Here is a 22,728-nt window from a genome sequence, read left to right on the forward strand (position 1 = left end):
CCGGGGCTCCGGAGTTTACATTATGTCATTTCCAACAGCTTGTCTGTTCTCTTTAAAGACTCTACCCTGCATGAGGGTATAGGAGGCGGGACACCAGCACAACAGGATTGCCAGGAGTCCATGGGAGGTAAGTGGACCATGAACATGAAGACCTCATCAATGGATTGGTGTCACTATCTCAGGAGTAGTTTGCTATTGAAAGAGTGACACACAAAATTAACCTACTCTGTTTTCATTCTCCCTCTCACTGGTTCATTCTCAGCCTTTCTCCTGTCTTTGTGGTTGATTAATCCCATTCAATCCATCGTTCTCTTGGGTTGCTCAGCCTCTAGAATCCTCAGCAAGTCTCTCCCATTGCACTGGTCTCCTAAAAATAAATACATAAAATGAGACTTCACCACTTAAGATGGGTGTGCCTGAGTTTCTGATGGTTTGGAAGTTGTAGGAGATTTCGGCAAACAAAACAGAAACTCTACTCCTGGATGTCCAGCTCCTAGGACACCGCATTCCAGAGCAGATGTTTTGGGTACTCAAGTTGCCATTGCTTTCACTCCTTCCAGTTCACAAGCACAAAATGTTCCCATTGTAGTCAGACATCAAAGAAATGTCAGAATTCTTTGACCTCTGTAGGAGACTCTCTGTTATAGCTCTGCTAATCTGATCTTTGTAGAGCACAGCTGTGGCCTGAGACACTCCCAGGTTTGCACACCACCACTGTTCTCCATTCTCCTCAGGAAAGAATTCAGAGAATACCCAGGATAATGACCTGTGTCCTTGACTTGCTTTTCTGACCTCCATGAAAAAAAATACTAATTGATGGGTAATGTTTTAGGAGCTGTACCTGAATGTCCTCATTAGATTCTCTTAACAGTTCTGTAAGGAAGTTTCTATAACCACCTCCATTTTGCAGATGATAAAACTGAGGCCTGCAACGTTAAGAAAATATTGTCCATAGTGGCATACAAGCAGTAAGGTTTAGAGCTGTAGCCTTCATTTCTCTCTGGTGCTCTCCTCGAGACTCTCCTGACCCATGGCACACATCTCTGGGTTGCCTTTTGTGCTTTACTTTCCATTGTCTTGCATAATTGAAATGTTGTCCCCTCATCGTCAAAGGCAATAAACTCTGGTGTCCTGCTGAACCTTGTCCTGACTCGCCCTTTTCATAGGGCTTCAAACAGAGCTGTTCCATGAGCCCCAACTCAGTTGTGTCACTCATGTGACATCATGACCTAAGTGTGGCCTTCCAAGACACAGACCTGTTGCAAGAGCTGTCTCTAGCACTTGCTGGCCATAAAACCTTGGGACAGTCACCTCACCTTGCTCAGGATGATGTCTCATCCATGATGTTAGAGTAGAGATAACATTTTCCTCCAAGGCACATGGAAACATTCAGTGAGGCAGTGAGTCACATGGAAGCCTTCAACACTGGGAGCAGACGGCTTCACAAGAGCTAACTTGGACGTGCCGGTGTGCCCTTCCAACTACTAGTCTGCCTTCTTTAGAAAGGTGAGAAATGGCAAAGCCAAGGCCCTTGAGAATGTACTTTGCCTCTAAACTAGGGAAAGGGAGTCAAATACTGAAGGCCCCCTCTACATGCAGCCCTGGATTCTCCCTCTCCCCCACCCTCTCACCCTCTCCCTCTGCTCTCTCTCCTCTCCTCCTTCCTCCTTTTCTTTCTCCCTCCATATCCCGTCCCTCCCCCTCTCTCCCTTTTCCTTCCTCCCCTCCCTCCTCTTTTTTCTTCTTCCTTCCCATTTTTCCCTCTTCTGTCCTCTTTATCATATTTCTTGTGATGGGGTCTCACACCTTAGTCCAAGCTGGCCGGAAACTTATTATCTCTCCAACCTCAATCTCTCAAATTCCGAGATCACAGGCATAAACTACCATGCCTAACTAGACCGTTTCCACCGTGCCTGACAAAATAGCTTCTTGTTAGTGACTTATGCTGACATTATCCCCATATCATAGCTGAGGACTCCAAAGCCTCGATAATAGAAGAGAGCATAGAAAAGAGAGGCCAGCCTGAGACTCAGCACCCTATGTGCTTTGCATCCTAGAGAAAGGGCTCGGGGCATTTTGGGAGAACATATCCACAAAGGAACCCAATACTTCTTACCCTTCCCTTTGGGTCTATATGAGGCATTATTTCCCATAGTGGGTAGTGCTATGATGGTGGCCTTATCCAAAGCCTGTATGTGCCTTTGAAGTATCCCCTAGAGTTTGGCCACTTTCCACCACTGGGCATTGTCACTGAAGTTCTTCATGCAGACAAATACACAAAACTATAAAAGATGATGCACGGTGATCTATACTGGAATAGTAGTACATCCTGATCTGGAGAATTGGCGTTGAACCTAAATCTAGGTGAATGGCCTTTTGAAATAATGACACTCAACACTGTGTTCTGGCATCCACACACACATGCATGTGTTTCTGAACACATACAAACATGAACATGCATGCATGCACACATGCTTGTCATAGAAGCCAGCCAGGTCTGGTGGCACTTTATTATGTATTTATCTTTCTGGCTCTACCTATATTATTTAATGAATATATATGTATAATATAAATATAATATATAATGTTATTATATATAATTTATGTGTTTGCCAATTCCTAGAACTGCAGCCTCATCCCAGCCTGTGGCTGGCACAGACACAAACAGCAGGGGAGGAAAGAACCAAGTAAGCAAAGGGGACTGGTACCTGTTATCTGATGTCTTGCAGATCCTAAATGTGTAGCCTTGTGCTTGTTTGCATATCTGGAATATTTTCCTCTGCTCACCAGCTCCTCTCCCAGCACTGGATTCTTCAGTGCATTTCTCTTATCTTCTGGAAAGCATCATATTGCCTGGGCACTTTGAAATAAAGCAGAGGGATGAAGACATCTGGTTTTTAAAATAATAATCACCAGCGTTTGTGTAAGAAGATTTTATTTATGTATCTATGCATCATATATACATATAAAATTGTGTATGTGTATATAATCTCTACTCCACTCTCCCAAGAATCAAGCAGTTGGAAGTATTTTCCCATAATGTGTACCTGATTCCATACCCTAGAATCCTACCATAACTGTTCTGAATCTGCCTACTTGTCTGATGACAGACAAACTTGTATTCAGAGGTCACACCAAACAGATACTGGGCAGGCATGTAGGAGTCTTGGGAATGAGGGCTGTCTCTGGGCCTGTTAGCAGTAGACGTGTGAGTGTACAGACCCCCTGTCCTTATCTGTGGAATCTGGGTACAAGAAGGACGCCTGCTGTTGCTAGGAAGATAAGAGCAACTGGGCAAGGCAACCTCTTTCTGTTTTCTCTCTCCCTTACTGTTTTGTTCTTTCCTGCATTTCTTCTCCACACTTCCCATTCCTTATTGAAAAAAATGTACAATGAAAACTACAATCAAAATTCTCAGTTCATTCTCTCAGATTCTAAATGCAAGACATATTTTAGAATTTAGATTCATTGTTCTTTTAAAAATAATAAGTTTATTGATATATAATTCTCATACCATATGGCGTAGCTTTTGCAAATTGAAAGTATACAGTTTAATGGTTTTTACTATATTTGCAGAGTTCAGTACACATCCCACTTTTCCTAGCTTGGTTTCTATTGCTCTGATAAAGGCAAACAAAGGTGCCTTGGAAAGAAAAGGGTTTATTAGGCTTACATATCCTGAGTTAGAGGCCATTAAGGGAAGACAGGGAAGGAACTCAAGCAGGCCAGGAACCTGAAAGCAGGAACTGCAACAGAAACCATGAAGAAGCCATGGTTTGCTCATTCTGCTTTCTTGCAGTACCATGACAATCTACCCAGGGATAGCAGTGCCTGCAAAGGCACATCCATCACTAATCAAGAAAATGGCTCAGAGATTTGTCCACAAGCTAATCTTATGGGAGGCATTGTCTTAGTTACTTTCCTATTGCCATGGCAAAGCACCATCACCAAATCAACTTATAAACAACAAAATTTAAGGTTGTAAAGAGTTACAGTCAGTATCGTGGTAAGGAGTATGGCAGCAGTCAAGCAAGGTTGGCAGTGGCACTGGTGCAGTAGCTGAGAGCTTACATCTGATTCATAATCATAAGGCAGAGAGAGAGAGAGAGAGAGAGAGAGAGAGAGAGAGAGAGAGAGAGAGAGAGAGAGAGAGAATGTGTTAACTGGGAAATGGTGTGGGCTTTTGAAACCTCAAAGTCAGCCCTAAATTACACACCTCTTCCAAGGATGTCACCTCCTAATCCTCCCCAAACTGTTCCACTAACTGAGAACCAAGCCTTCCAACATATGAACCTATGGGGCTTAAGGTGATGATTGTCATTCAAACTGTCATAGGCATTTTTATTAGTTAAGATTCCTCCTTTCTAGATATGTTGACAAAAACCAGCCAAATCTGAAGAATGTGTTCGTATCCTCTCAGGGAAATCTTAGATCCTTTAGCCAGTCCCTCCAACTCCTCATACCCTTTAGCTTCGGACAACTCTGATGTATTTTCCAATTATAAAGGCCACTCTTAAAAACTTCCTATACGCGGTGTCTTTTAATAGATGACTTTCTGTGACTAGTTTCTTCCACTAAGTACAGTGCCATTAAATTTCAGTCATATTTTATCCCAGGACATTGCTTTCTCATCTTGTGGATTTAACATACAAAAGTCAGTAAGTATTGATGATTACAGAATAGAAAAAAAAATCCTACAATGCCCCTACTCACCCAATGTAACCATTGTTAACATTTTGGTGTATTTCATTTCCATATTAAATATACATAGACAGCCACTGGTATGTACTGAGTCCTTCAAACCTTTTTGTCTCTGACTCAGGTGGACAGACTGAGCAACAGATCATTCTGCCGAACCAATGCCCTCCCTTTGAGATGGAGTCTGAACTTTGATAGCACAGTACAGAGAGAAAGACCACCCAACTGACACAAAAGAGATTTTTTCATTGCCTTCATTAGCAGTAGTGAGTTCTCTGTCTGGGTCTATGGAAGCAGAAGCTCTGAGAATTATGCTGGGAATGTTATAGACTGAGCACCAGAGGCTGGTGACACAGAATCGAAGTAAACAATTCTGTGTTCTTTCCTGATATAGAACTGGGACTTGGAGATTCTGTCTAGTTGTTTTCCAGAGATTCCCCAGCCCCGTGTAGTTTCTCTCTGGATGTACAGTGAAACTCAGTTCTTCAGCACCTTTATCTAGATTTCATTTGGGGCTAGTGAGTAGTGTCAAAGAAAGTTCTTGATATCCCTGTTGTTTCTCATACTTGCCTCATGAACTTGAGTTCTCCACCCTGGCCCTGATAGTAAGGTAAGTGATGGGTCTTGGACACTTAAGGCAGACCTACTATGGCTTGTCATCCACCAACACATACAGAAAGGAGTTCCCTCGAAATTTGGTTAGCAATGAAAATGGGGGAGGGAAGAGGAGGTGGGGATGAAGGGTGAAAGGATCAAGGATATGCAGGAGAGACAGAGAGAGACAGAGAGAGACAGAGAGAGACAGAGACAGAGAGAGACAGAGAGAGAGACAGAGAGAGACAGAGAGACAGAGAGACAGAGAGACAGACAGAGACAGACAGAGAGGCAGAGACAGAGAAGAAAATAACGTTCACCGAGCTCTACCTGGTTGCCAGGTGCAATGTTCAGCATGAAGGCAGAATAGGTTTTGTTCTCTTAGTTATTATTTTTCCTTTTATTTAATAAACATTTATTGAGTCTGCTATGTGCCAAATACTGTGTTAAATCTGGGCATGTTAATATTTTGCTTCATGAAACTTTGGTATACTAGGAGAGACAAACTTTAGGCAAACAATTGTTTAGTATGTTCCCTAAATATAACCTGTGATGACTGATCTGAAAACAAACATACACACATAAACACACACACACACACACACACACACACACACATGCATGCACATGCCTATGCACTCATACACATACATACACACACATATATGTTCACACACACAAGGAGGATTAGGCTTTAAGGGAGACTAATGAAAGAACTCCTTCAGACTGTTGGACTTGGGCATGCCAAGGAACTTTTCTATAAAGAAATGGCACTAAACAGCATACAGGGAGACTTATGCAAGTCATTATGAAGAATATTAATCATATGTCCACACTAGAGCCTCAGGGTGGAGAGTCATTAGCGAGTCTACAGAAATGAAAGGAGTATGGAAGCAGGCTGAAGTACCATACAGGACCTTATTAATCTCTTTCTAGAACACCAAAGGTCAGCAGCTTGGTGCTCCACCTGAAGCAGTTCAATGTAAGGCTCTGCTAAGGAGAGCACAAAGTTCAAAGCTTCTCCATAATGGACCTCAACTTTCCCAGTCACTGAAAGGCCCACCATGATATGGGAATTCAGCATTGATTCTTAAAGCTGCAGGGGTTAAGGCAGCCCGGTTCCCTCCACCTTCTTTAAAAAAAACCTATTCTAGTTTCCTCACCACCTCCAAATGTCTTTTGAGTGCCTGCTTTATGCCTGCTTGGTGTTAGAAGCTGAGGTTACAGAGGTGGGTTTTACACAGCTAATCATAAAGAAAAAAGACATGTTTGTTTTTCAGAGAAGACAGAAAAATTACCAACAAGTCCATGAAAAGATGTTTGAGATCATCAGTCCTTGGAGTAATTCAAACACTAGCTAAAGAGCTATCAGTTCATCTCCTCTAGACGGGTCATAATATGAAAAACCAAAACCAACAAAAGCTGCACTGGGAAGACGGCTCAGTCAGCAAAAGGATTTGCTCAGCAAGCACGGGGACCTGAGTTGGATCCCTAGAACGCACGTGGGAAAATGCCAAGTGTGCTGGTAGCCTTGTAATCCCAGTGCAAGGGATGTGAACATAAGCAAATTCTTGGGCCTGGCTGGTCATCTACTTGATGAATACCAGGCCAGTGAAAGACTCTGTCTCCAAAACTAAATAAACAAATAAAATGGATGGCTTTATAGAGGAATGACCCTGGAGTTTGTCATATTCCATTTACATATACATATGCATCTGCAAACATACAAAAAAGTACCTACACATATGCACATACAAACAAGTACACACATGGTGGGGAGACATGAAAATGTTGGGACCTACCTAGTAGCTGCAACGTAAAATGAAGCAGCCTGTATGGCAGCAATTGGCAGCTACTTTGTAAGTTGAACCTAGAATTACTATCTGACCTAGAAATCCCACTTCTTGGGTTCCTCAGGGAATTAAGACTCATGTTCAAATATTTTTATACAAATGTTTATAACATCATTATTCATGCAAGCAAAAATAGAAATGACCAATATGTCCATTAGTGAATGGATGAGTGGATAAACAAAATACTATATATCCATATAAAATAACGCTGTCTGGCCCTGACCTGTGATGCTTACACTCTTTGAAGCAGCACTTAGAAGCCAATGTAGGAAGGTCTTAAACTGGAGGCCCACCTGAGCCAAACTGAGAAGTTCTAGGCCAGTCTGGACTATAGATTGAGACCATCTCAAAAACCAAACACACCACAATAAAGAAAGCTGTTAACATGTAGATTTTTAAATGAAAAGGGAAATTCTAGGGAAACAAAACACTGTGTAAGGCGTGGAAATGGGTGTGAACATACAGCTGGGCTGTGAAAGGACTAGGACGTATACCCTCAATCCTGTAGCTCCTGTTGATTTTCAATTTTTAAGATTTATTTATTTCACATGTATGAGTGCTTTGTCTGAATGTATGAACATGTACCATGTATGCACCTGGTGCTCACAGAAGTCAGACGACAATGTCAAATCCCTTGGGATTGAAGATGGGATGCTGGGAATTGAAGCCTGGTCCTCTGATCCCCTGCAAGAGCAGCAGGTGATCTTAACCACTGAGCCATATGTTCATCTCCCTCTCTTTAACTTTTAAACTCAACCTAAAGAGAAGCCATGAGTGATTTATCTATGCTTGCAGAAGTACACCAGACTGCCTAGTATTCTCACATCAGACTGCAGGAGTCAAGACATACTGTCTAGGATTGACAGACCAAGAAACATAGGCCTGAGTATACTATATGAAGCTACACATAAAGGGAAAGACCTGAAGTAAGGGTACACACTGAGAAGACAGCAGTAGTAGAGGTTATAGTGTCCGTTGACACATTGAGAGGCAACAGGGTAAGCATATTAGTAGAAATAAATGAAGGAACTCATTACCAAGAGAAGCAACTGAAAAGGGACGGTTTGACCCTAGAAATGAAAGGGCAAAGAAGACTGTCGAACATCATCATAAACATGTTTGTTCTTTGATTTTTAAACATACACATGCTATTTTTATTTTAAAAAGTGTCAGACATTCAGCAAAGCCAACGATGTTACTCCTGGTGGTATTCTTTCGAAAGCTAAATTATGTTGGGACTTCTTCATGTATCACTTGGATGCCATCACATCATCTCACTTTACATTGCCAAAGTCCTAACTGGCTCTTTCTGAAAGTATTTGGGACTCTGGCCATGCCAATCTGTTTGTAGCATCTTAGAAATCTTTCACTCTGGTCCTCCATGCTTTTGCAAGTCTTCATTGTTGTTTTTATTTGAGACAGAGGCTCATTGTGGAGTCTCGGCTGGCCTAGAACTCATAATGTAAACCAGAATGGTCTTAAACTCACAGAGATCCACCTGCCTCTGCCTGCTGGAATTAAATATGCGTGCTACCACACATACTTACTTTGCAATCTTCTTGCCTCTACCTGATGTCTGTCTTCCCTCCTCCACCTCTTCGATAAACACACACTTACCCTGCCAGGCTAGGCTTGTGGCACCTTTCTTCAGAAGCTCTCTTCAGTCTACAACAGGAAATTTGGCTTTCATTTCCCTTTGTGCTTTCTCAGCATTTGGCCTACCTCTCTAAGATAGCTCAGGTCACGCGGACTTTAACTGGCTGTGTCTAGTTTCCCTCTGTATTGTATGAGACACTTGTATTCTGATTTCTATGCCCAAGGCTTAGAACATGCATCATTGAGCTAATGTAATTTTTGAGGGGATGATTAAAAAACAGTTCTCACCAAGAAACCAGGGGAAAAGCAGAACGTTTCAGGAAGCTAGTGCAGTGAACTGTATCACAGTATCACCAGAACCATGAAGAAAGAAAGAGGCTGTTTTCCTGTCCTCCAAAATCTTAAACACAATTACCCTATGACGTTGAAATTCCACTCCCAAGAGAAATGAAAATACATGTCGATGCAAAAGCTTAAACACAAATGTTCACAGCAGGACTATTCATAGCAACTAGAAGAAAGCGATCCAAATGTCCGTCTACTGAAAAAAAATTGAGCTAATGGAATGTGGTATATCCCCACAACAGGATATTATATTTGACTGTGAGGAAAAATGAAGTGCTGATATATGCCACAACACGGAGGAGCCTTGAACTCTTTCTAAGTGAAGCCAGACACATAAGGTATGGCTCCGTTTGTATTCAATAGTCAGAATAGGCAAATGGATAGAGGCAGAAAGCAGATGATGCATGGTTGTGTAGGGCTGAGACGGGAACTGACGCAAGTAGAAGTGGCTGCTAATGGGTACAAGATTTCCTTTTGGGGTGATAAAATAGTGTAAATCTAGATAGTGATGACGAGCATACATCTTTGTGAATGTAGTAATCCACCACCTCATTGCACACTTTACAAAGTGAACTTTATGGTATCTAAAACAGCTAAATAAGGCCCTTTTCAGGAGAAAAGAAAAAAAGAAAAACAGAAAGAAGCCTGAAGGAAATGCCCAAAAGGGTGGGGACATGGTCAGTTTGGGCCTGCAGGAGTCTGTGGGGTAGGGATTGTCATTCAACTTCACAATGCATTCCATAGTTTCTATGATGGATATACATCATCAAAAACAAATTGTTAGTGTTTTAAAACAAGGATGGGAAAGAAGAGAAGTGCACATTCTTTTTTTTTTCCTTCCAGCTTTTAGGAACTTTATTTTCCTTCCACCTTTTTTCCCCTTCGCTCAGGCATCTGCAGAGCAGCTCAGGACCACTCAGTGGTGGCTCCAACCCACTCAGTGGCCTGCGCTGTGGGAGCTGCTGGCCAGTCCTCAGTGGCTGGCTGCGCACTCCAGTCTTCCGTGGGGAACTGCTGGGTGGGCACAGAGGGCACCTGTACACCCTCAGACCAGTCGGCCACCTCAGGCTGAGCAGGAGTGAACTCAGGTGCTGGTGCGGTTCATTCACCCTGGAATTTCTCCTTGGTCACAGCCTTCTCAGCAGCAGCCTGCTCCTCCTTCTCAATCTCCTCTGGGTGGGTGTCTGTAGAAGTAAAATCAGGCATAACCTCCCATGCGGTCTCGCATAGTTCCTCGCATGCTCAGTATTTCCCAGGCCAGCATCCACCACATCAGACTCACTGAGTGAGCTCCCTTGTTGTATGGGATAAACGATGTCCACGTAGTGCAGGAGAGAATCTGTGTTACACAGAATAATGGTGGGCAGGTTGACATAAGAAGCCTCTGTGAGGGGCTGGTGGTCAGTCTGGGGATCGGTCACCACTAGAAGCCGTGGCTCCCTGAAGGCTGCTTGGATCTGGTTAGTGAAGATCCCAAGTGTGAAGCGGCCAGCAATTGGAGTGGCTCCTGTGGCAGCAGCAAACTTCAGCATAGCTCACTGGCCAGTGTTCCTGGAGGAGATCACGCTGACATCAGCAGGGTTCTCAACCACAACAATAGCACGAGCTGCGAGCAACAGCTTCTCCCAGATCCTCTTCAGGTTTATGATGTAGATACCGTAGAAGTACACTTCTTAGTACCTACCATACACTAGCAAGTTATCTTGATCTGTTCTCTGCCACAGTGACAGATTACCATACACTGGAACAGATCATTAACAAGAGAAGTTTATTTTGCTCACAGTTATGGAAGCTGCAAAGTTCAAGATTGAAGGTTTATGTGCCTGTCATTCTAGAAATTGGGAGATGAAGATAGGAGGACCAAAAGTTGGTCAACCTGTGCTATATAGTGAATTTGAGGCCAACCTGGGCTATATGAGACTCTTGTCTCAAAAAAACAAGACCAGGGCTGGAGAGATGGCTCAGCGATTTAGAGTATTAGCTACTCTTCCAGAGGTCTCCAGTTTGGATCCCAGCAACCATATGATTGTTCACAACAATCTCTTAAGGGATCTGATTCCTCTTTCTGGAATGCAAGTGTACATACAGACACAAAACTCACATACATAAATAAATCTTTGGGGGAAAAAAAGACAAAACAAATTGTCCCAGTTAGGTTTCTTTAATGCTGTAATAAACACCATAACTTCCCTACTTTGGTTGCTGTGAACATGATCAAAGTCAAGTTGATGATGAAAGGATTTGTCTAGATTATACCTCTTGAGTCTTGTCAATCATTGAAGGAACTCAGGACAGGCACTCAAGCAAGGCAGGAACCGAAGCAGGGACTGTGCAGGGCTGCTGCTTTGCTGTCTTGCTTCCCATGGATTGCTCATCCTGCTTTCTTATAGAACCCAGAAGCAGCTGGTCAGGGGCAGCCCAGGCCCTAGTAAACTCAGCACTCTTAACATCACTTATTAATCAATTAAAACACGCCACAGATTTGCCTATCAGCCAATTTGATGGGGGACAGTTTCTCAATTGTAGTTTCCTCTTCAAAAATGGCCCTACTATGTGTAAAGTTGATAAAAACAAACAAACAAACAAAACTAACCAGCATAGTAATCAAAAGCAACTTGGGGAAGAAAGAATTCCTTTGCTTTGTATTTCCACATTAGAGCTCATCACTGTGGTGGTTTCAATGAGAATGTCCCCCATAGGCTCATGCTTTTGAACACAGAGACAGCACACAGCCACACACACACACACACACACACACACACACACACACACACACACACACACACACACGCCCCCTCCCCCTTTGGTGGCACTGTTTGGGGAAATCTAGGAGGTGTGGCCTTGCTTGAGGTTTCTAAACCTCTCACCATTTCCAGTGCTCTCTTTCTCTCTCTGCTTCATTCTTTTTTTTTTTTTTTTTGGTTCTTTTTTTCGGAGCTGGGGACCGAACCCAGGGCCTTGCGCTTCCTAGGTAAGCGCTCTACCACTGAGCTAAATCCCCAGCCCTTCTCTGCTTCATTCTTGCAGTTCAAGTTGTGAGCTCTCAGTTTGGTGCTTCAGTTGCCCTCCGAAACTGTAAATTGAAATAAATGCTTTCTTCTATAAAGTGCCTTGGCCATGGTATTTTATCACAGTAACAGAAAAGTAATTAATGCAGTCAGAGCCGGAACTCAGGGCAGCAGCTTGGAAGCAGGAACTGAAGCAGAGACAATGAAGGAAAGCAGCTTTCTGGCTTGCTCTCCACAGTTCCCTCAGTTTAATTTTTCTATAAGTCAGGACCACTGCTTCCCACAGTGAACTTGGTTGTACTTTGTCAATCATCAGTCAAATAAAATATCAATATAATGGTATTATTTCCTTAATTTAGAATCTTGCCAAGTAACCCAGTTGACAAGAGACTAAACAACATGCAGACAAATGAAAAAAAATTAAAAATCAGATTCTGAGAGCCTTCTTCATTATAACATGGCAGAAGGCCAAGGAAGTCCAGGTTAAACAGAAAGAAGGAGTAGTCACAATAAGATCACCAGTCAAGGTTAAGAATGCTGGTATGTGCCTGGAATTCCAGCACTAGGGAGCCTGAGCCTGCACTGAGTTTAAGACCAGCTTGCATTATACTGAGAGCCCATTAGCAACCCTGTGGTGTAGGTAAACTGTAGTGTGGGTGCAAGGCTCTTTTTGTTGTCCTGATCTCAGCTCACACAAGAACTCCCCCTGGAAATCACAATGCTGCCTCTGAACAGACTTCACCAACTAGCACCAGCCTTTTCTGAGCCATGCTCCTGCCTTATCCTTCTTAGACTGTTGATGACTCTCTGTAAGTGTCTTTGTCCCACCTCATTTCTTTCCTTCTTTCTTTCTTTCTTTCTTTCTTTCTTTCTTTCTTTCTTTCTTTCTTTCTTTCTTTCTTTCTTCCTTCCTTCCTTCCTTCCTTCCTTCCTTCCTTTCTTTCCTTCTTTCTTTCTTTCTTTCCTTCTTTTTCTTTCTCCTCTCCCTGGAGGGGAAGGATCGTCTAATCAGTAGAGCATCTCTGCTGTGCTCACTGCTCTGCTGAGGGTCTGAGAAACAGGTTTGACAGCATGATGATGTTGCTGTGCTCACACATCTGCTCCCCTCACTTACTGCCCTTTCCTCACATGACAGCCCTGACTAAAACTTAGGAAGTCTGAGAAGTCTGGACTGACATTGAGCCTCTAACTTTGACATAATTGCTTTCAACTGCTCCCAATCCCAGCTCACCTCTCCAGTTGGCTGAAGATTCACCAGAGATGACCATTCGCCATTTGCATAGTGAGTCTTGAGACACAGGAAGTTTTGTGTCTTTATTCCTCATGATATTAACAGCACTAAAGCATTGTATGGCCCAGGGTGACCCTGGCCCCGCTCTCCCATGCTTGACTCAGGCTATCTTCTCCCACTCTCTCTGTCTCTCTGTCTCTGTCTTTCTGTCTGTCTGTCTCTCTGTCTCTGTCTTTCTGTCTCTCTGTCTCTCTCTGTCTCTGTCTCTCTCTATCTCTCTCTCTGTCTCTCTCTCTCTCTCTCTCTCTCTCTCTCTGTCTCTCTCTCTCTCTCTCACACACACACACACACACACACACACACACACACACACACACACACACACACAAAATAAAACCTCAGGTGTGTGTCTTCTTATTTTGAGAGAATGTAGCGCATGTTTAGTCTGTGCTCAAGATGGTCACATAGGAGTTCATAAGGGTCAGGAGTGGAATTGAAATCTAAATCAATTTGACCTTAGAGTCCAAGTCCTCAACAGCTATATTAAGACACAAATGAAATCACTGCACTTCTTCAGTGCCCAGTCCCTGTGCTAGTCGGAGAGGGAAGCTGAGCATTGTAGTAAGGAGTACTAGATTTGAAGCCAGAGAGCTAACGACCATACACTACAGTCTCCTGTTGTGCCAGGAAGCATTCATGAACCTGAGAAGACCACCAACGAGCTGTTTCCAACCTTTGGGCTCTTTATTACAAACTTGAGTTTGGAGTTACTCACGACTGACCCACAGGAGGGATTGGTGAAGCAGCCCCAAACTCTCATCTGGAAAACGTTTTATAGAAAATGCTATAATCAAATCAAATCAAATAAGGGTGGGGTCCATCCTGACAAGCATCTAACTGGACGTAATATCTATTGTAAGCCAATAGGTGGGTGCTCTGAAGCAAGACCTTACACAGTCATGAATGGTCTGAAAGTACATCTGAAACAATCAGACTAATCTTTGATTAACTGTTGCTAGGAAGTAATTAGGCAGTAACTCTGGCCAAGGACAAGTCATTGGGTCCTTCCTGGTATTGGGTGAAGCCTGGGTTCAGCTATGGGCCAAGTTCTCAGGCCTTTTTACTTTTCTTTTTAAGGTGGAGGCCAGTTCCAAGATGGAGTAAGTTTGGCCTCTCACTCCTAACTGTTGGAATGTGAACAAGTTACTTAACCCTTCCATATTATTGCTTCCTTGATGACAAATAGCAGAAATAAGAGTGAGAACACAGGGGTTTGAGTCACTTTAATGGTGTAATGTATGTAAAGGGATTAGCATGGAGCTTGGCACATTGTAACCACTCAATGAATGTCTATGAGCCAGTGGCAGTGCCTGAGACAAATATATCATGGCAGCATTACTTTTGTCCCTACTCTTCACCTCATCCACTTTATCCTATATTTGCTCCAGAGAGTGAATGATGAAAGTCTACTCCATATCCTAAATCCTACATCTGTGGTATTATATTGTTTGGAAAAGCATTTTTAGATTTGATTAAGTTAATGATCATGAAATGAAGAAATCTTCCTGGATTAATTGAAGTGGGAACTTAAGTCTTCTTTGGAAAGTCAGTTATGTTGGATGGTGTTTTGCTGGGGCAAACACGTGAAGGAGTATTTTCTTGAAGTGGATACAAATGGAAGACTAAGGCAGACTCGTGAAGGAATGTTTAGCTGAAGCAGACACAGGTGAAAAGATGTGCTAAAGCAAGTACATGAAAGGACATGTGATGAAGGAGTCTTAGCTAATGACACACATGATTGGTCCACCTTACATTGCATAGTTGAGCTTCATTTGTCAGGATTCCATAGTGAGAAACCCACCAAAAAAATTCTGGTAGCCTGCTACAGTTTCTTATTGCTTCCCTGGACTCAGGCAGAGAGGTGTCAGCTCAGACAGGCACACATGCTGAGGCAAGACCGTAAAGGACAAGTGATGTTTGGAGGGCATATAAAAAGGGCTCAACAGACAGTGACAGGGGCAGAGCTTGGCTTGCTTATAGAGACAATTGTTGGTCCTGCATCTTCACTGATCTTTGCTTTGCTGAGAGAGCAGCAGTCAAGAACTTCTCTTGGTGCTCTTGCTGGTCCCTCCTGTTGACTAGTGCCTAGGCTGAGGCTGGGCTCTCTGCTACGTAGTCCTACTGCTGCTGATGTGTTGTGTTTGCTCTCCAGACTCTACTAAACTGGCCTGCTGGTGTATCTGTGAAGTGTTTGCTAGTGGGTGGAGCTGCTGCTGCTGACCTGTGAATTTTCAGACAACACAGATGGGAGTTGCTCCAAAGAATCTTTTCTAAACAGGTTCACTTCCCCCATATTCCTTCTTTTTCACTACCTCTGGTGGGTGGTGGGCTAAAGGGAAAGTTAAAGCATGTAAGAACCATCATTAAAAGTAGGATTTGAAAAAAATTTAAGTTATTGTTAATAATCCAATGATGAGTGTTCTTGTGAGAGACAGAGACCTATTTAGTTTTATCATCCCAGTATCTGAGTATTATTACTTTTATAATATATTTAAGCTACAAGATGTCTGGAGAAGATAACATTATCAAAAAGCCTTACCTTCTTTTCTGGGGTAAGGGTTAGTGAAATTTTGACTGAACACAGTATATTGTATCATGCTGGGTGGCATTATGACTTTTTACAGTCTTTGAAGGTTAAACTTGGTTTATAAAGATGTGTATTGGTGATAAGTTGGCAGGAGATGGTCTTTTAGTGGTTAATTTTGCATGTTAACTTGACTGAATCATGCGATGTACAGATGTTTGATCTCACATTATTCTGGAATGTGGGTCCAGCATCTACAATTCAACTACGCTAGAGACTGAGCTACAGGATCTAGAGTGCAAAGCCAATCAGGATGCATAGAAATACCTTGTCTTAAAACAAAACAAAGCAAAGCAAAACAAAATAAAACCCCACTATCTCCTCTGTAGAGGCTATGCTCCAGTATTTCTAGCTCTCTCACACCTAAAAGTCCGAGTTCCTATGGGTGCCTTTCTTTTCCCGACCCTCTGTTGGAATATCCCTGTGCTTCTCGATTCCTTTTTCCTCTACCACATGAGCTGGGAGATCTCACTCTGTTCTCTAGATCTCAAGCATGTGTGTTTCCTACTGACTTTGTCCCTGGCTGTAGACTTCTTGTGTCTATCATCTGGATTCTGAAGCTGTATCTCCTGAAAGGTCCTCATGGTCTTCTTTGTCAAGAAAGGTCCAGAAAAATCTAAAGAAGTACATAGATATTGTGTTCACTGTGAAATGAAGAGTAGGAAATTAATGGGACAGTGAAGACCGTAAAGAGATTTAGAAGGAAAAAATGAAGTTAGTAAGTGATAAATTCTAGTATAATTTTTAATATCTATGTAAAAGTAAATTCTGTGAATAATGGTATCTGTATATAAGGAAAGAAAACTTAAGAGTCTTCCTGACTATATTGTCTTCAAAAGTCCATATAGAAATCACGAAGAGTTGCTAGGAATCTTAAGGTAGTAATGACTTAAAACACTGTGAATAGGTGGGTGAATGTGTGAGCCCCTGCGCAGTGTACAATAAAGCCCTGAAGCTTGCTGCCAGAAGAAAAAACATAACAATAACAATGCCACCAAATGCAAATGTTTATTCTGGATATTTCTATGAGTGGGATTTTGGATGATGTTAGAGTTACTTTTTTATATGTACACATTTGTGTGTCTGAGCACCATGTGTATCCCATATGCTTGAGGAGGCCAGAAGAGGGCATTCGATCCCCTGGATCTGAAGTTATGTACAGATGACCATGAACCAACATGTAGTTCTGGTAACCCAACCCTTGTCCTTTGCAAGATTAACAAGAGCTCCCTACCACTAACCCCCGATATTAACTATAAGGTGGTGGACTGAGTAAAGAAGGCTGCCTTTCCCTAATGTGGATGAAATTTAGCTAATCACTTGAGGGTCTGCTGAGGAGAACAAAGGACTGCCTGGTCCTTGCCTAAGTAGCAGCATCTTCCTGGAGGTTGTCAGTGGGAACATTAACTCTTTGTTTTGGGACTCAAACTGAGATTTTAGTTTTATAGATTTTGATGGGTTCTGGTTTGCGTGTGTGTGTGTGTGTGTGTGTGTGTGTGTGTGTGTGTGTGTGTGTGTTCATGTGTGTGTCTGTGTGTCTGTGTGTCTGTATGTCCATTCCTAGAAGAGGACATCACATCATCAGATCCCTTGGGTCTGGAGTTATAGACAGTTGTGAGCTACCATGAGGATGCTGGAGTTGATCCCTGGTTCTCTGCAAGAGCAAACACTTTTTCTAACCACTGAACAATCTTTCCACGTCGTGAGTCTTAATAGCCAGGAGTAGAACCAACCCAAATATTTAGGAATGGATGAAGGGATAAAGTCATATCATCCGTCCATACAGAAGAATATCATGTAGAAGCATCATCCAACACGGATGAACCTCTAAAATAAATCCTGTATAAAAAGCCAGTTACCAAAGACCACATAGTATATACATTTACATGACATATTTAGGATAGGCAAACCTACCAAGAAAAAAATAGCCTTCACCAGGAGTTGGAGAGTGGGAAGAATGAGGAATGAGGAATTAGATGGGTAGTGCCTGATAACAGACATAGGTTTATCAAGGTGGTAGGGAAATCTTGTGACATTACTCTACAGTAATGTTTTCACAGCAAACCAAGTGCATTAAAATGTACCGATCGAAGCACCACTAATTGATTGGTTGAGTGACTGATTTTGGTGCTGCAGAGAGTGGAACTCAGGGCCTTTAGCATGGCAGGCAAACACTTTGTTGAAAAGCCACACCCTAGCCCTTGGGTTTGTGCACTTTAAAGGAGCAGATTTTATGGCTTACAGATTCTATCTCTGTGAAGTTGTCATAAAATAAAGAATAACCTGAAAAACGGTAACACAACAAAAGAAATGTAGACTCCAAAGACAAGTTTCAATAAAAATGAAAAGCAGGAATGCGATATAAATGGCGAGCAAATATTTGAAGAGGTGGAAGACAGCTAAGCAGGTCTAATCCTTCTATGGCATTTGCCACATAAATGCTTTTCATGGGTCATTCAACCTTTGCCATGACTGTGAACTAGGCTCTTGGCCCCTCACAATGAAGCCTGAGTGACAGCCCTGCCCTGTCCAGGACCCTTGGGGGACTGTGGGGGGGTGACATGTGCTGTTCACAATGCCTACCTGGACACCTCTGACTCCAGCGTCCTGATTTCATCAGGAGAGTGACTAAGCATGTCAGGGAGGCTTGGTGACCTGAATGCCTTTGGGGCAGGCTGCTGGCTCTGCTTTTTATGGAGGCTCTGGATGTGCAGGACAGCAGCAAGTAAGCCCATCTCTTCTAATCAGCACCCGGAGGGCCGATTTTCTGAGTACCAGGCAAATGCTATTGGTCTTAGCAATCAACCAGGCTAGAAGTGAGCCTGTCAGGCACTGGTGGAAGATGAGTTACAAATGAAAGCATGTCCCTTCCAAGAGTGTGCCCACTGTGCTCTTGTTCAGCAGTGGGTCATAGGAGGGAGGTCCTGGGGGCCCAGGAGCCTGGGGGCCTGGGGGCGGGTGCTGGGGGTTAGAGTCAAGATTTTCTGCATTAATTAGTATGCTCCTCACCAAATGAAGAAAAAAAAAGGAAAGGGATCACAGTTACTGAGTTCTATGCCTTAATGTCTGACTGTGACCATATCAGTGAGGAGATAGAAAAGGGGAAGGGGGTGCGCCAACCCCTATCTCTCACAGTTGGCTCAAGCCAAAACAGGCATTTATCTTGCCCAGGTCAACAATTGAGCTCCCAAAGGGATCTTCATGGAGCGGTTCCTTGGGCTAGAGTAATCTACCTCAGCTTCCTCCAGGGTCATCAGGCTGCACACAGATTAGATTTCTGAAGCAAAGCCAGAGAAGAGTAAAGTTCAGGGCCCTGGAGGGATGGCTCAGCAGTTAATAACACCTGCTGCTTTTGCAGATGCTCTGGTTTGGTTCGTAGCATCCACATGGTGGCTTGCAGCCATGCCTAATTCCAGTTCTAGGAGACCTAATGTCCTCCTCTGACCTCTCATAAGGCACCAAGCCCACATGTGTTGCACAGAAATTCTTATAATCAAAATGCCCGTACACATAAGATAAAGATTTTTCAAAGGTAGAGATCAGGTTGATGGGGGCCTCTTTTTTAAGGCACTTGCTGGCTTGAGAGTTAGCCAACAGTATAACATCAAAGACAGGAGTCATATGACTCTCTCTTTCTCTGTGTGTCTGCCTCTGCCCCCCCCCTCACCTCTTAACACCTCATGTAACTTAGACTAGCCTCAAATTCACTGTGGACGAAACTGAACGTCTTATTTTCCTGTTTTCATATATCAATGGCTGTAATTACCAGCATATATTACCAAATCTGATTCTTTTTGGTGTATTAGGTTTCAGGACTCAGAACATGGCAGACTTCTGGAGAAGGCCAGTAGTGTTTGTGAACTGGACTGACCCATGCTGATCCCGGGTTTTGAACAAACTTCTAAGGGACTCGTTCTCCTTAGCCCTGGAGTCTTGACATTTTCCTGGGTCTGCTGATGGCAGGAGTCTTTTACTTGACCAGCTGCCCCGTTTGGCAGCATGTGGAAGACTGAGCATCTAAGCTGATTTGTCTGTGTGCTAATGACAAGATACAGCAGAGTTGCCCTGGGATGGGAGACAGGAAATATTATATACAGCAAGCCACTATGTATACTGCACTACACAAACTTCACTGGGGTTCACGCCAGCTGTGTTGTTAGGAACTGACTTGTAGTCATCCTTGTATCCTTTTCAAGGACAAAGGTTGCATCCGTCACATAGAAGACTGACATACCCATAACTAAGAGTCAGGGATGCCTGTGTCAAACCTCTGCTTCTACACCTCCTTGGCTAGGTAGGGGATGATGTTTAAGTTGCTTAACATCTGGGAGCCCTGACTTCCTTGTCTGTATATAAAATAAATTTTGTGTGACAGAATATAAACAAAGCGCCTGGAGCATAATAGGTGCTCATTAAATTGTAGCTTTCACTGTCTACACTACTATTAACAATTATTGAGTTCCTCCCTGTATGCCCACCCTTTTACTTAGTCTTTGCACAACAGATAAAGGAGAAACAGTCAGAGAATTCCGTTTTAGGGTGGTATTTAATGAGATGCACATAATTAATTAGATGCACATAAATAACCTGGGTTCAAATAGCAATTTCAGCCAGTACCGTGAGGCAAGACTAGCATGTCTTCTAAGAGGGCCTCCAGACGTAAGTGCTTAAGGATAGACTTGATACTTTAATTTTCCATCTTGGGACAGATGGTAGACAGAAAAGGGAGGGGATGCATTCCTGGCTTCTTTTAGACCCAGCCAGCACTGCAGATAGACAGACTCCTGAACCCCTCCTGCTGTTGGATTGTTGCGTGGTCAGGCTCATGGCTGGGTCAGCCTTGAGACTGCAATTTCCAAACTCACCATTGGAGGGAGACAGAGTTTGAAGAATAGAGACAGTACTAGAAAAAGGGAACTTCTTCCTCTGGGACTCCATGCCTTTGATCCCCTCACCTGCCCCAAACCCTCTTTTGCCACCTTTGAGAGCCACCCCTTCCTTCTCTTGTCTTTGGAACCCTAATTCCTCAAGAACTCCCCTTTTGGGGTTCCTAATCTTTCTGCCTTCACACTTCTGTCCAGGACAAATCCCTGGCAGAAAGCTCACATGCCCTTGGTAAAAGGCAGAGGTTGGTCTATGCTTTGCTATGTATCCTGAAGAAGGGCTGTGAAAGACGAGCTAGGCTGCAAGGTGAGAGTGAAAATGGTCTGTGCAGGAGGATTCCAGGTGGCTTGTTAATCGAGATGAATCAGCATTTGAGCCTGACCTCCTTAGGCAGTTTTGGGGAGGTAGAGGCCTGGCCGTGGGGCTTAGTGGGGAGACTAAAAGTCTAGGAACACATTGAGGTCTTGTAGGAAGTAGATGGAGGTAGGGATGTGGCATAAAGCCCACCTGGGCTAAGTTGTGAGCAGGGGGGGAGGTTTCAATGTCAGCCATGTTGTCTGAATTAACTCAAGGACAGGGCAGTGGGCCGGAGTACTATTATCTGCCAGGAGTTTTCTGGAAAGGTGGATTCAGACCTTTATCTGTCCAAGGATGTCCCCAGCAACTCATGACTTGTCTCCCACAGGGCTGAGGTTATCAGTGAAGAAAACCTAGAATCTGACCCTTCAGCCTGTTTATGGGAGTGTGAGGCAAGAAATCAGTGCACAGGCTTATGAGGGCTTAGATCTTCCAGACAGCTGCAACTCCTTGGAATGTTCCATAGCTTGCTCAATCTCGCTTGTTCCTCCACAGCAACTTTACTCTGTAAACAGAGAGCCTGGTGTGTCCGGTGTTTTCTCCGGTGTTTTCTCTGGTCTGGGCAAAGGTACTGTTTCTCCAGGCACCATTGCCCTCCCCCATCTAAGATAGGGAACCAGGCTGGGGTCAGTGATAAGTGGGGACAGCTGCTGTTCCCTTCCCCTGAATTCTTTAGCCCTAGACAGTGATGAATGGCCTCGCCCCTCCTTGTACATTCTCCAGGTAACCAGAGTGAGGGAGCAACAGGTGGCCTGGGCCACAGTGCTCCAGGCTTCCCCTGAACCTGGGCTACCTCTTGCTGTACCAGAGAGAAGCCAGGACAGAGGACCTTGTAGAGGGAACTGAGATCTGCTCAGTAAAACACAAGGGGGCTGAGACACCACAGGTGATGCCTTAGAAATGCCCAGACCCCTGTTGCAGATCAGAGCATCATCCACCTGCTAGGCTCCAGCTCTCCTATGCTCTCTGTACACCCCATCCAAGCTCTTTTGGGTACAAGGTCAAGCTACTTGCTGGAATGGGGCCTACAGACTTGTTGCAGATGCTAGGGATCCAGGATGGGATCAAAGGGGCATGAGGCAGTACAGAGACACAGAGAAGGAGAGGGACTGGGCTTGGTGGAGCTCGTCTCATTCCAGATGCTATCAGCCTGACCAAAGCTGGGCTGTCACCTGACAGATCAAGATGATCTCAGTGCAAACACCCATAAAGCAGGCATGCAGCTGAAGCCAGGATAGGGAGGAGATAGGGAGAAAGAATGGTTGAACCTTTGGCCTTTGAGATCAGCCCCACATTCCCTGGTCACTGTTGTGAAACACTCTTCCGGAGCATAGAGCTCTGCAGTACAGTTCTAGGGTCCTGGAACGAATAGGGGGAGGAGGAAGAGTGGGGTAGCTCTCTCCATCCTGTGCTCTCCCTGGGCCAGACCTAGAGATAGTCATTTGGGAAAAGCCAAGACATTCACTGGAGGCAGGAAGTTATCTTGGGCCTAACCTGGAGATCAGCTGACCTCTGTTA

General features: G+C 43.7%; 1 pseudogene; it reads right to left on the reverse strand.

Annotated features, from left to right (window-relative positions):
- Nucleotides 1-9,932: 9,932 nt before the first annotated feature.
- On the reverse strand, nt 9,933-13,362 carry Rpsa-ps25 (ribosomal protein SA, pseudogene 25; annotated as a pseudogene).
- Between the last annotated feature and the right edge of the window lie 9,366 nt (nt 13,363-22,728).

This window comes from Rattus norvegicus, chromosome X (assembly GCF_021556685.1).
Source record: "Rattus norvegicus strain SHRSP/BbbUtx chromosome X, alternate assembly SHRSP_T2T, whole genome shotgun sequence".
NCBI lineage: Eukaryota > Metazoa > Chordata > Mammalia > Rodentia > Muridae > Rattus > Rattus norvegicus.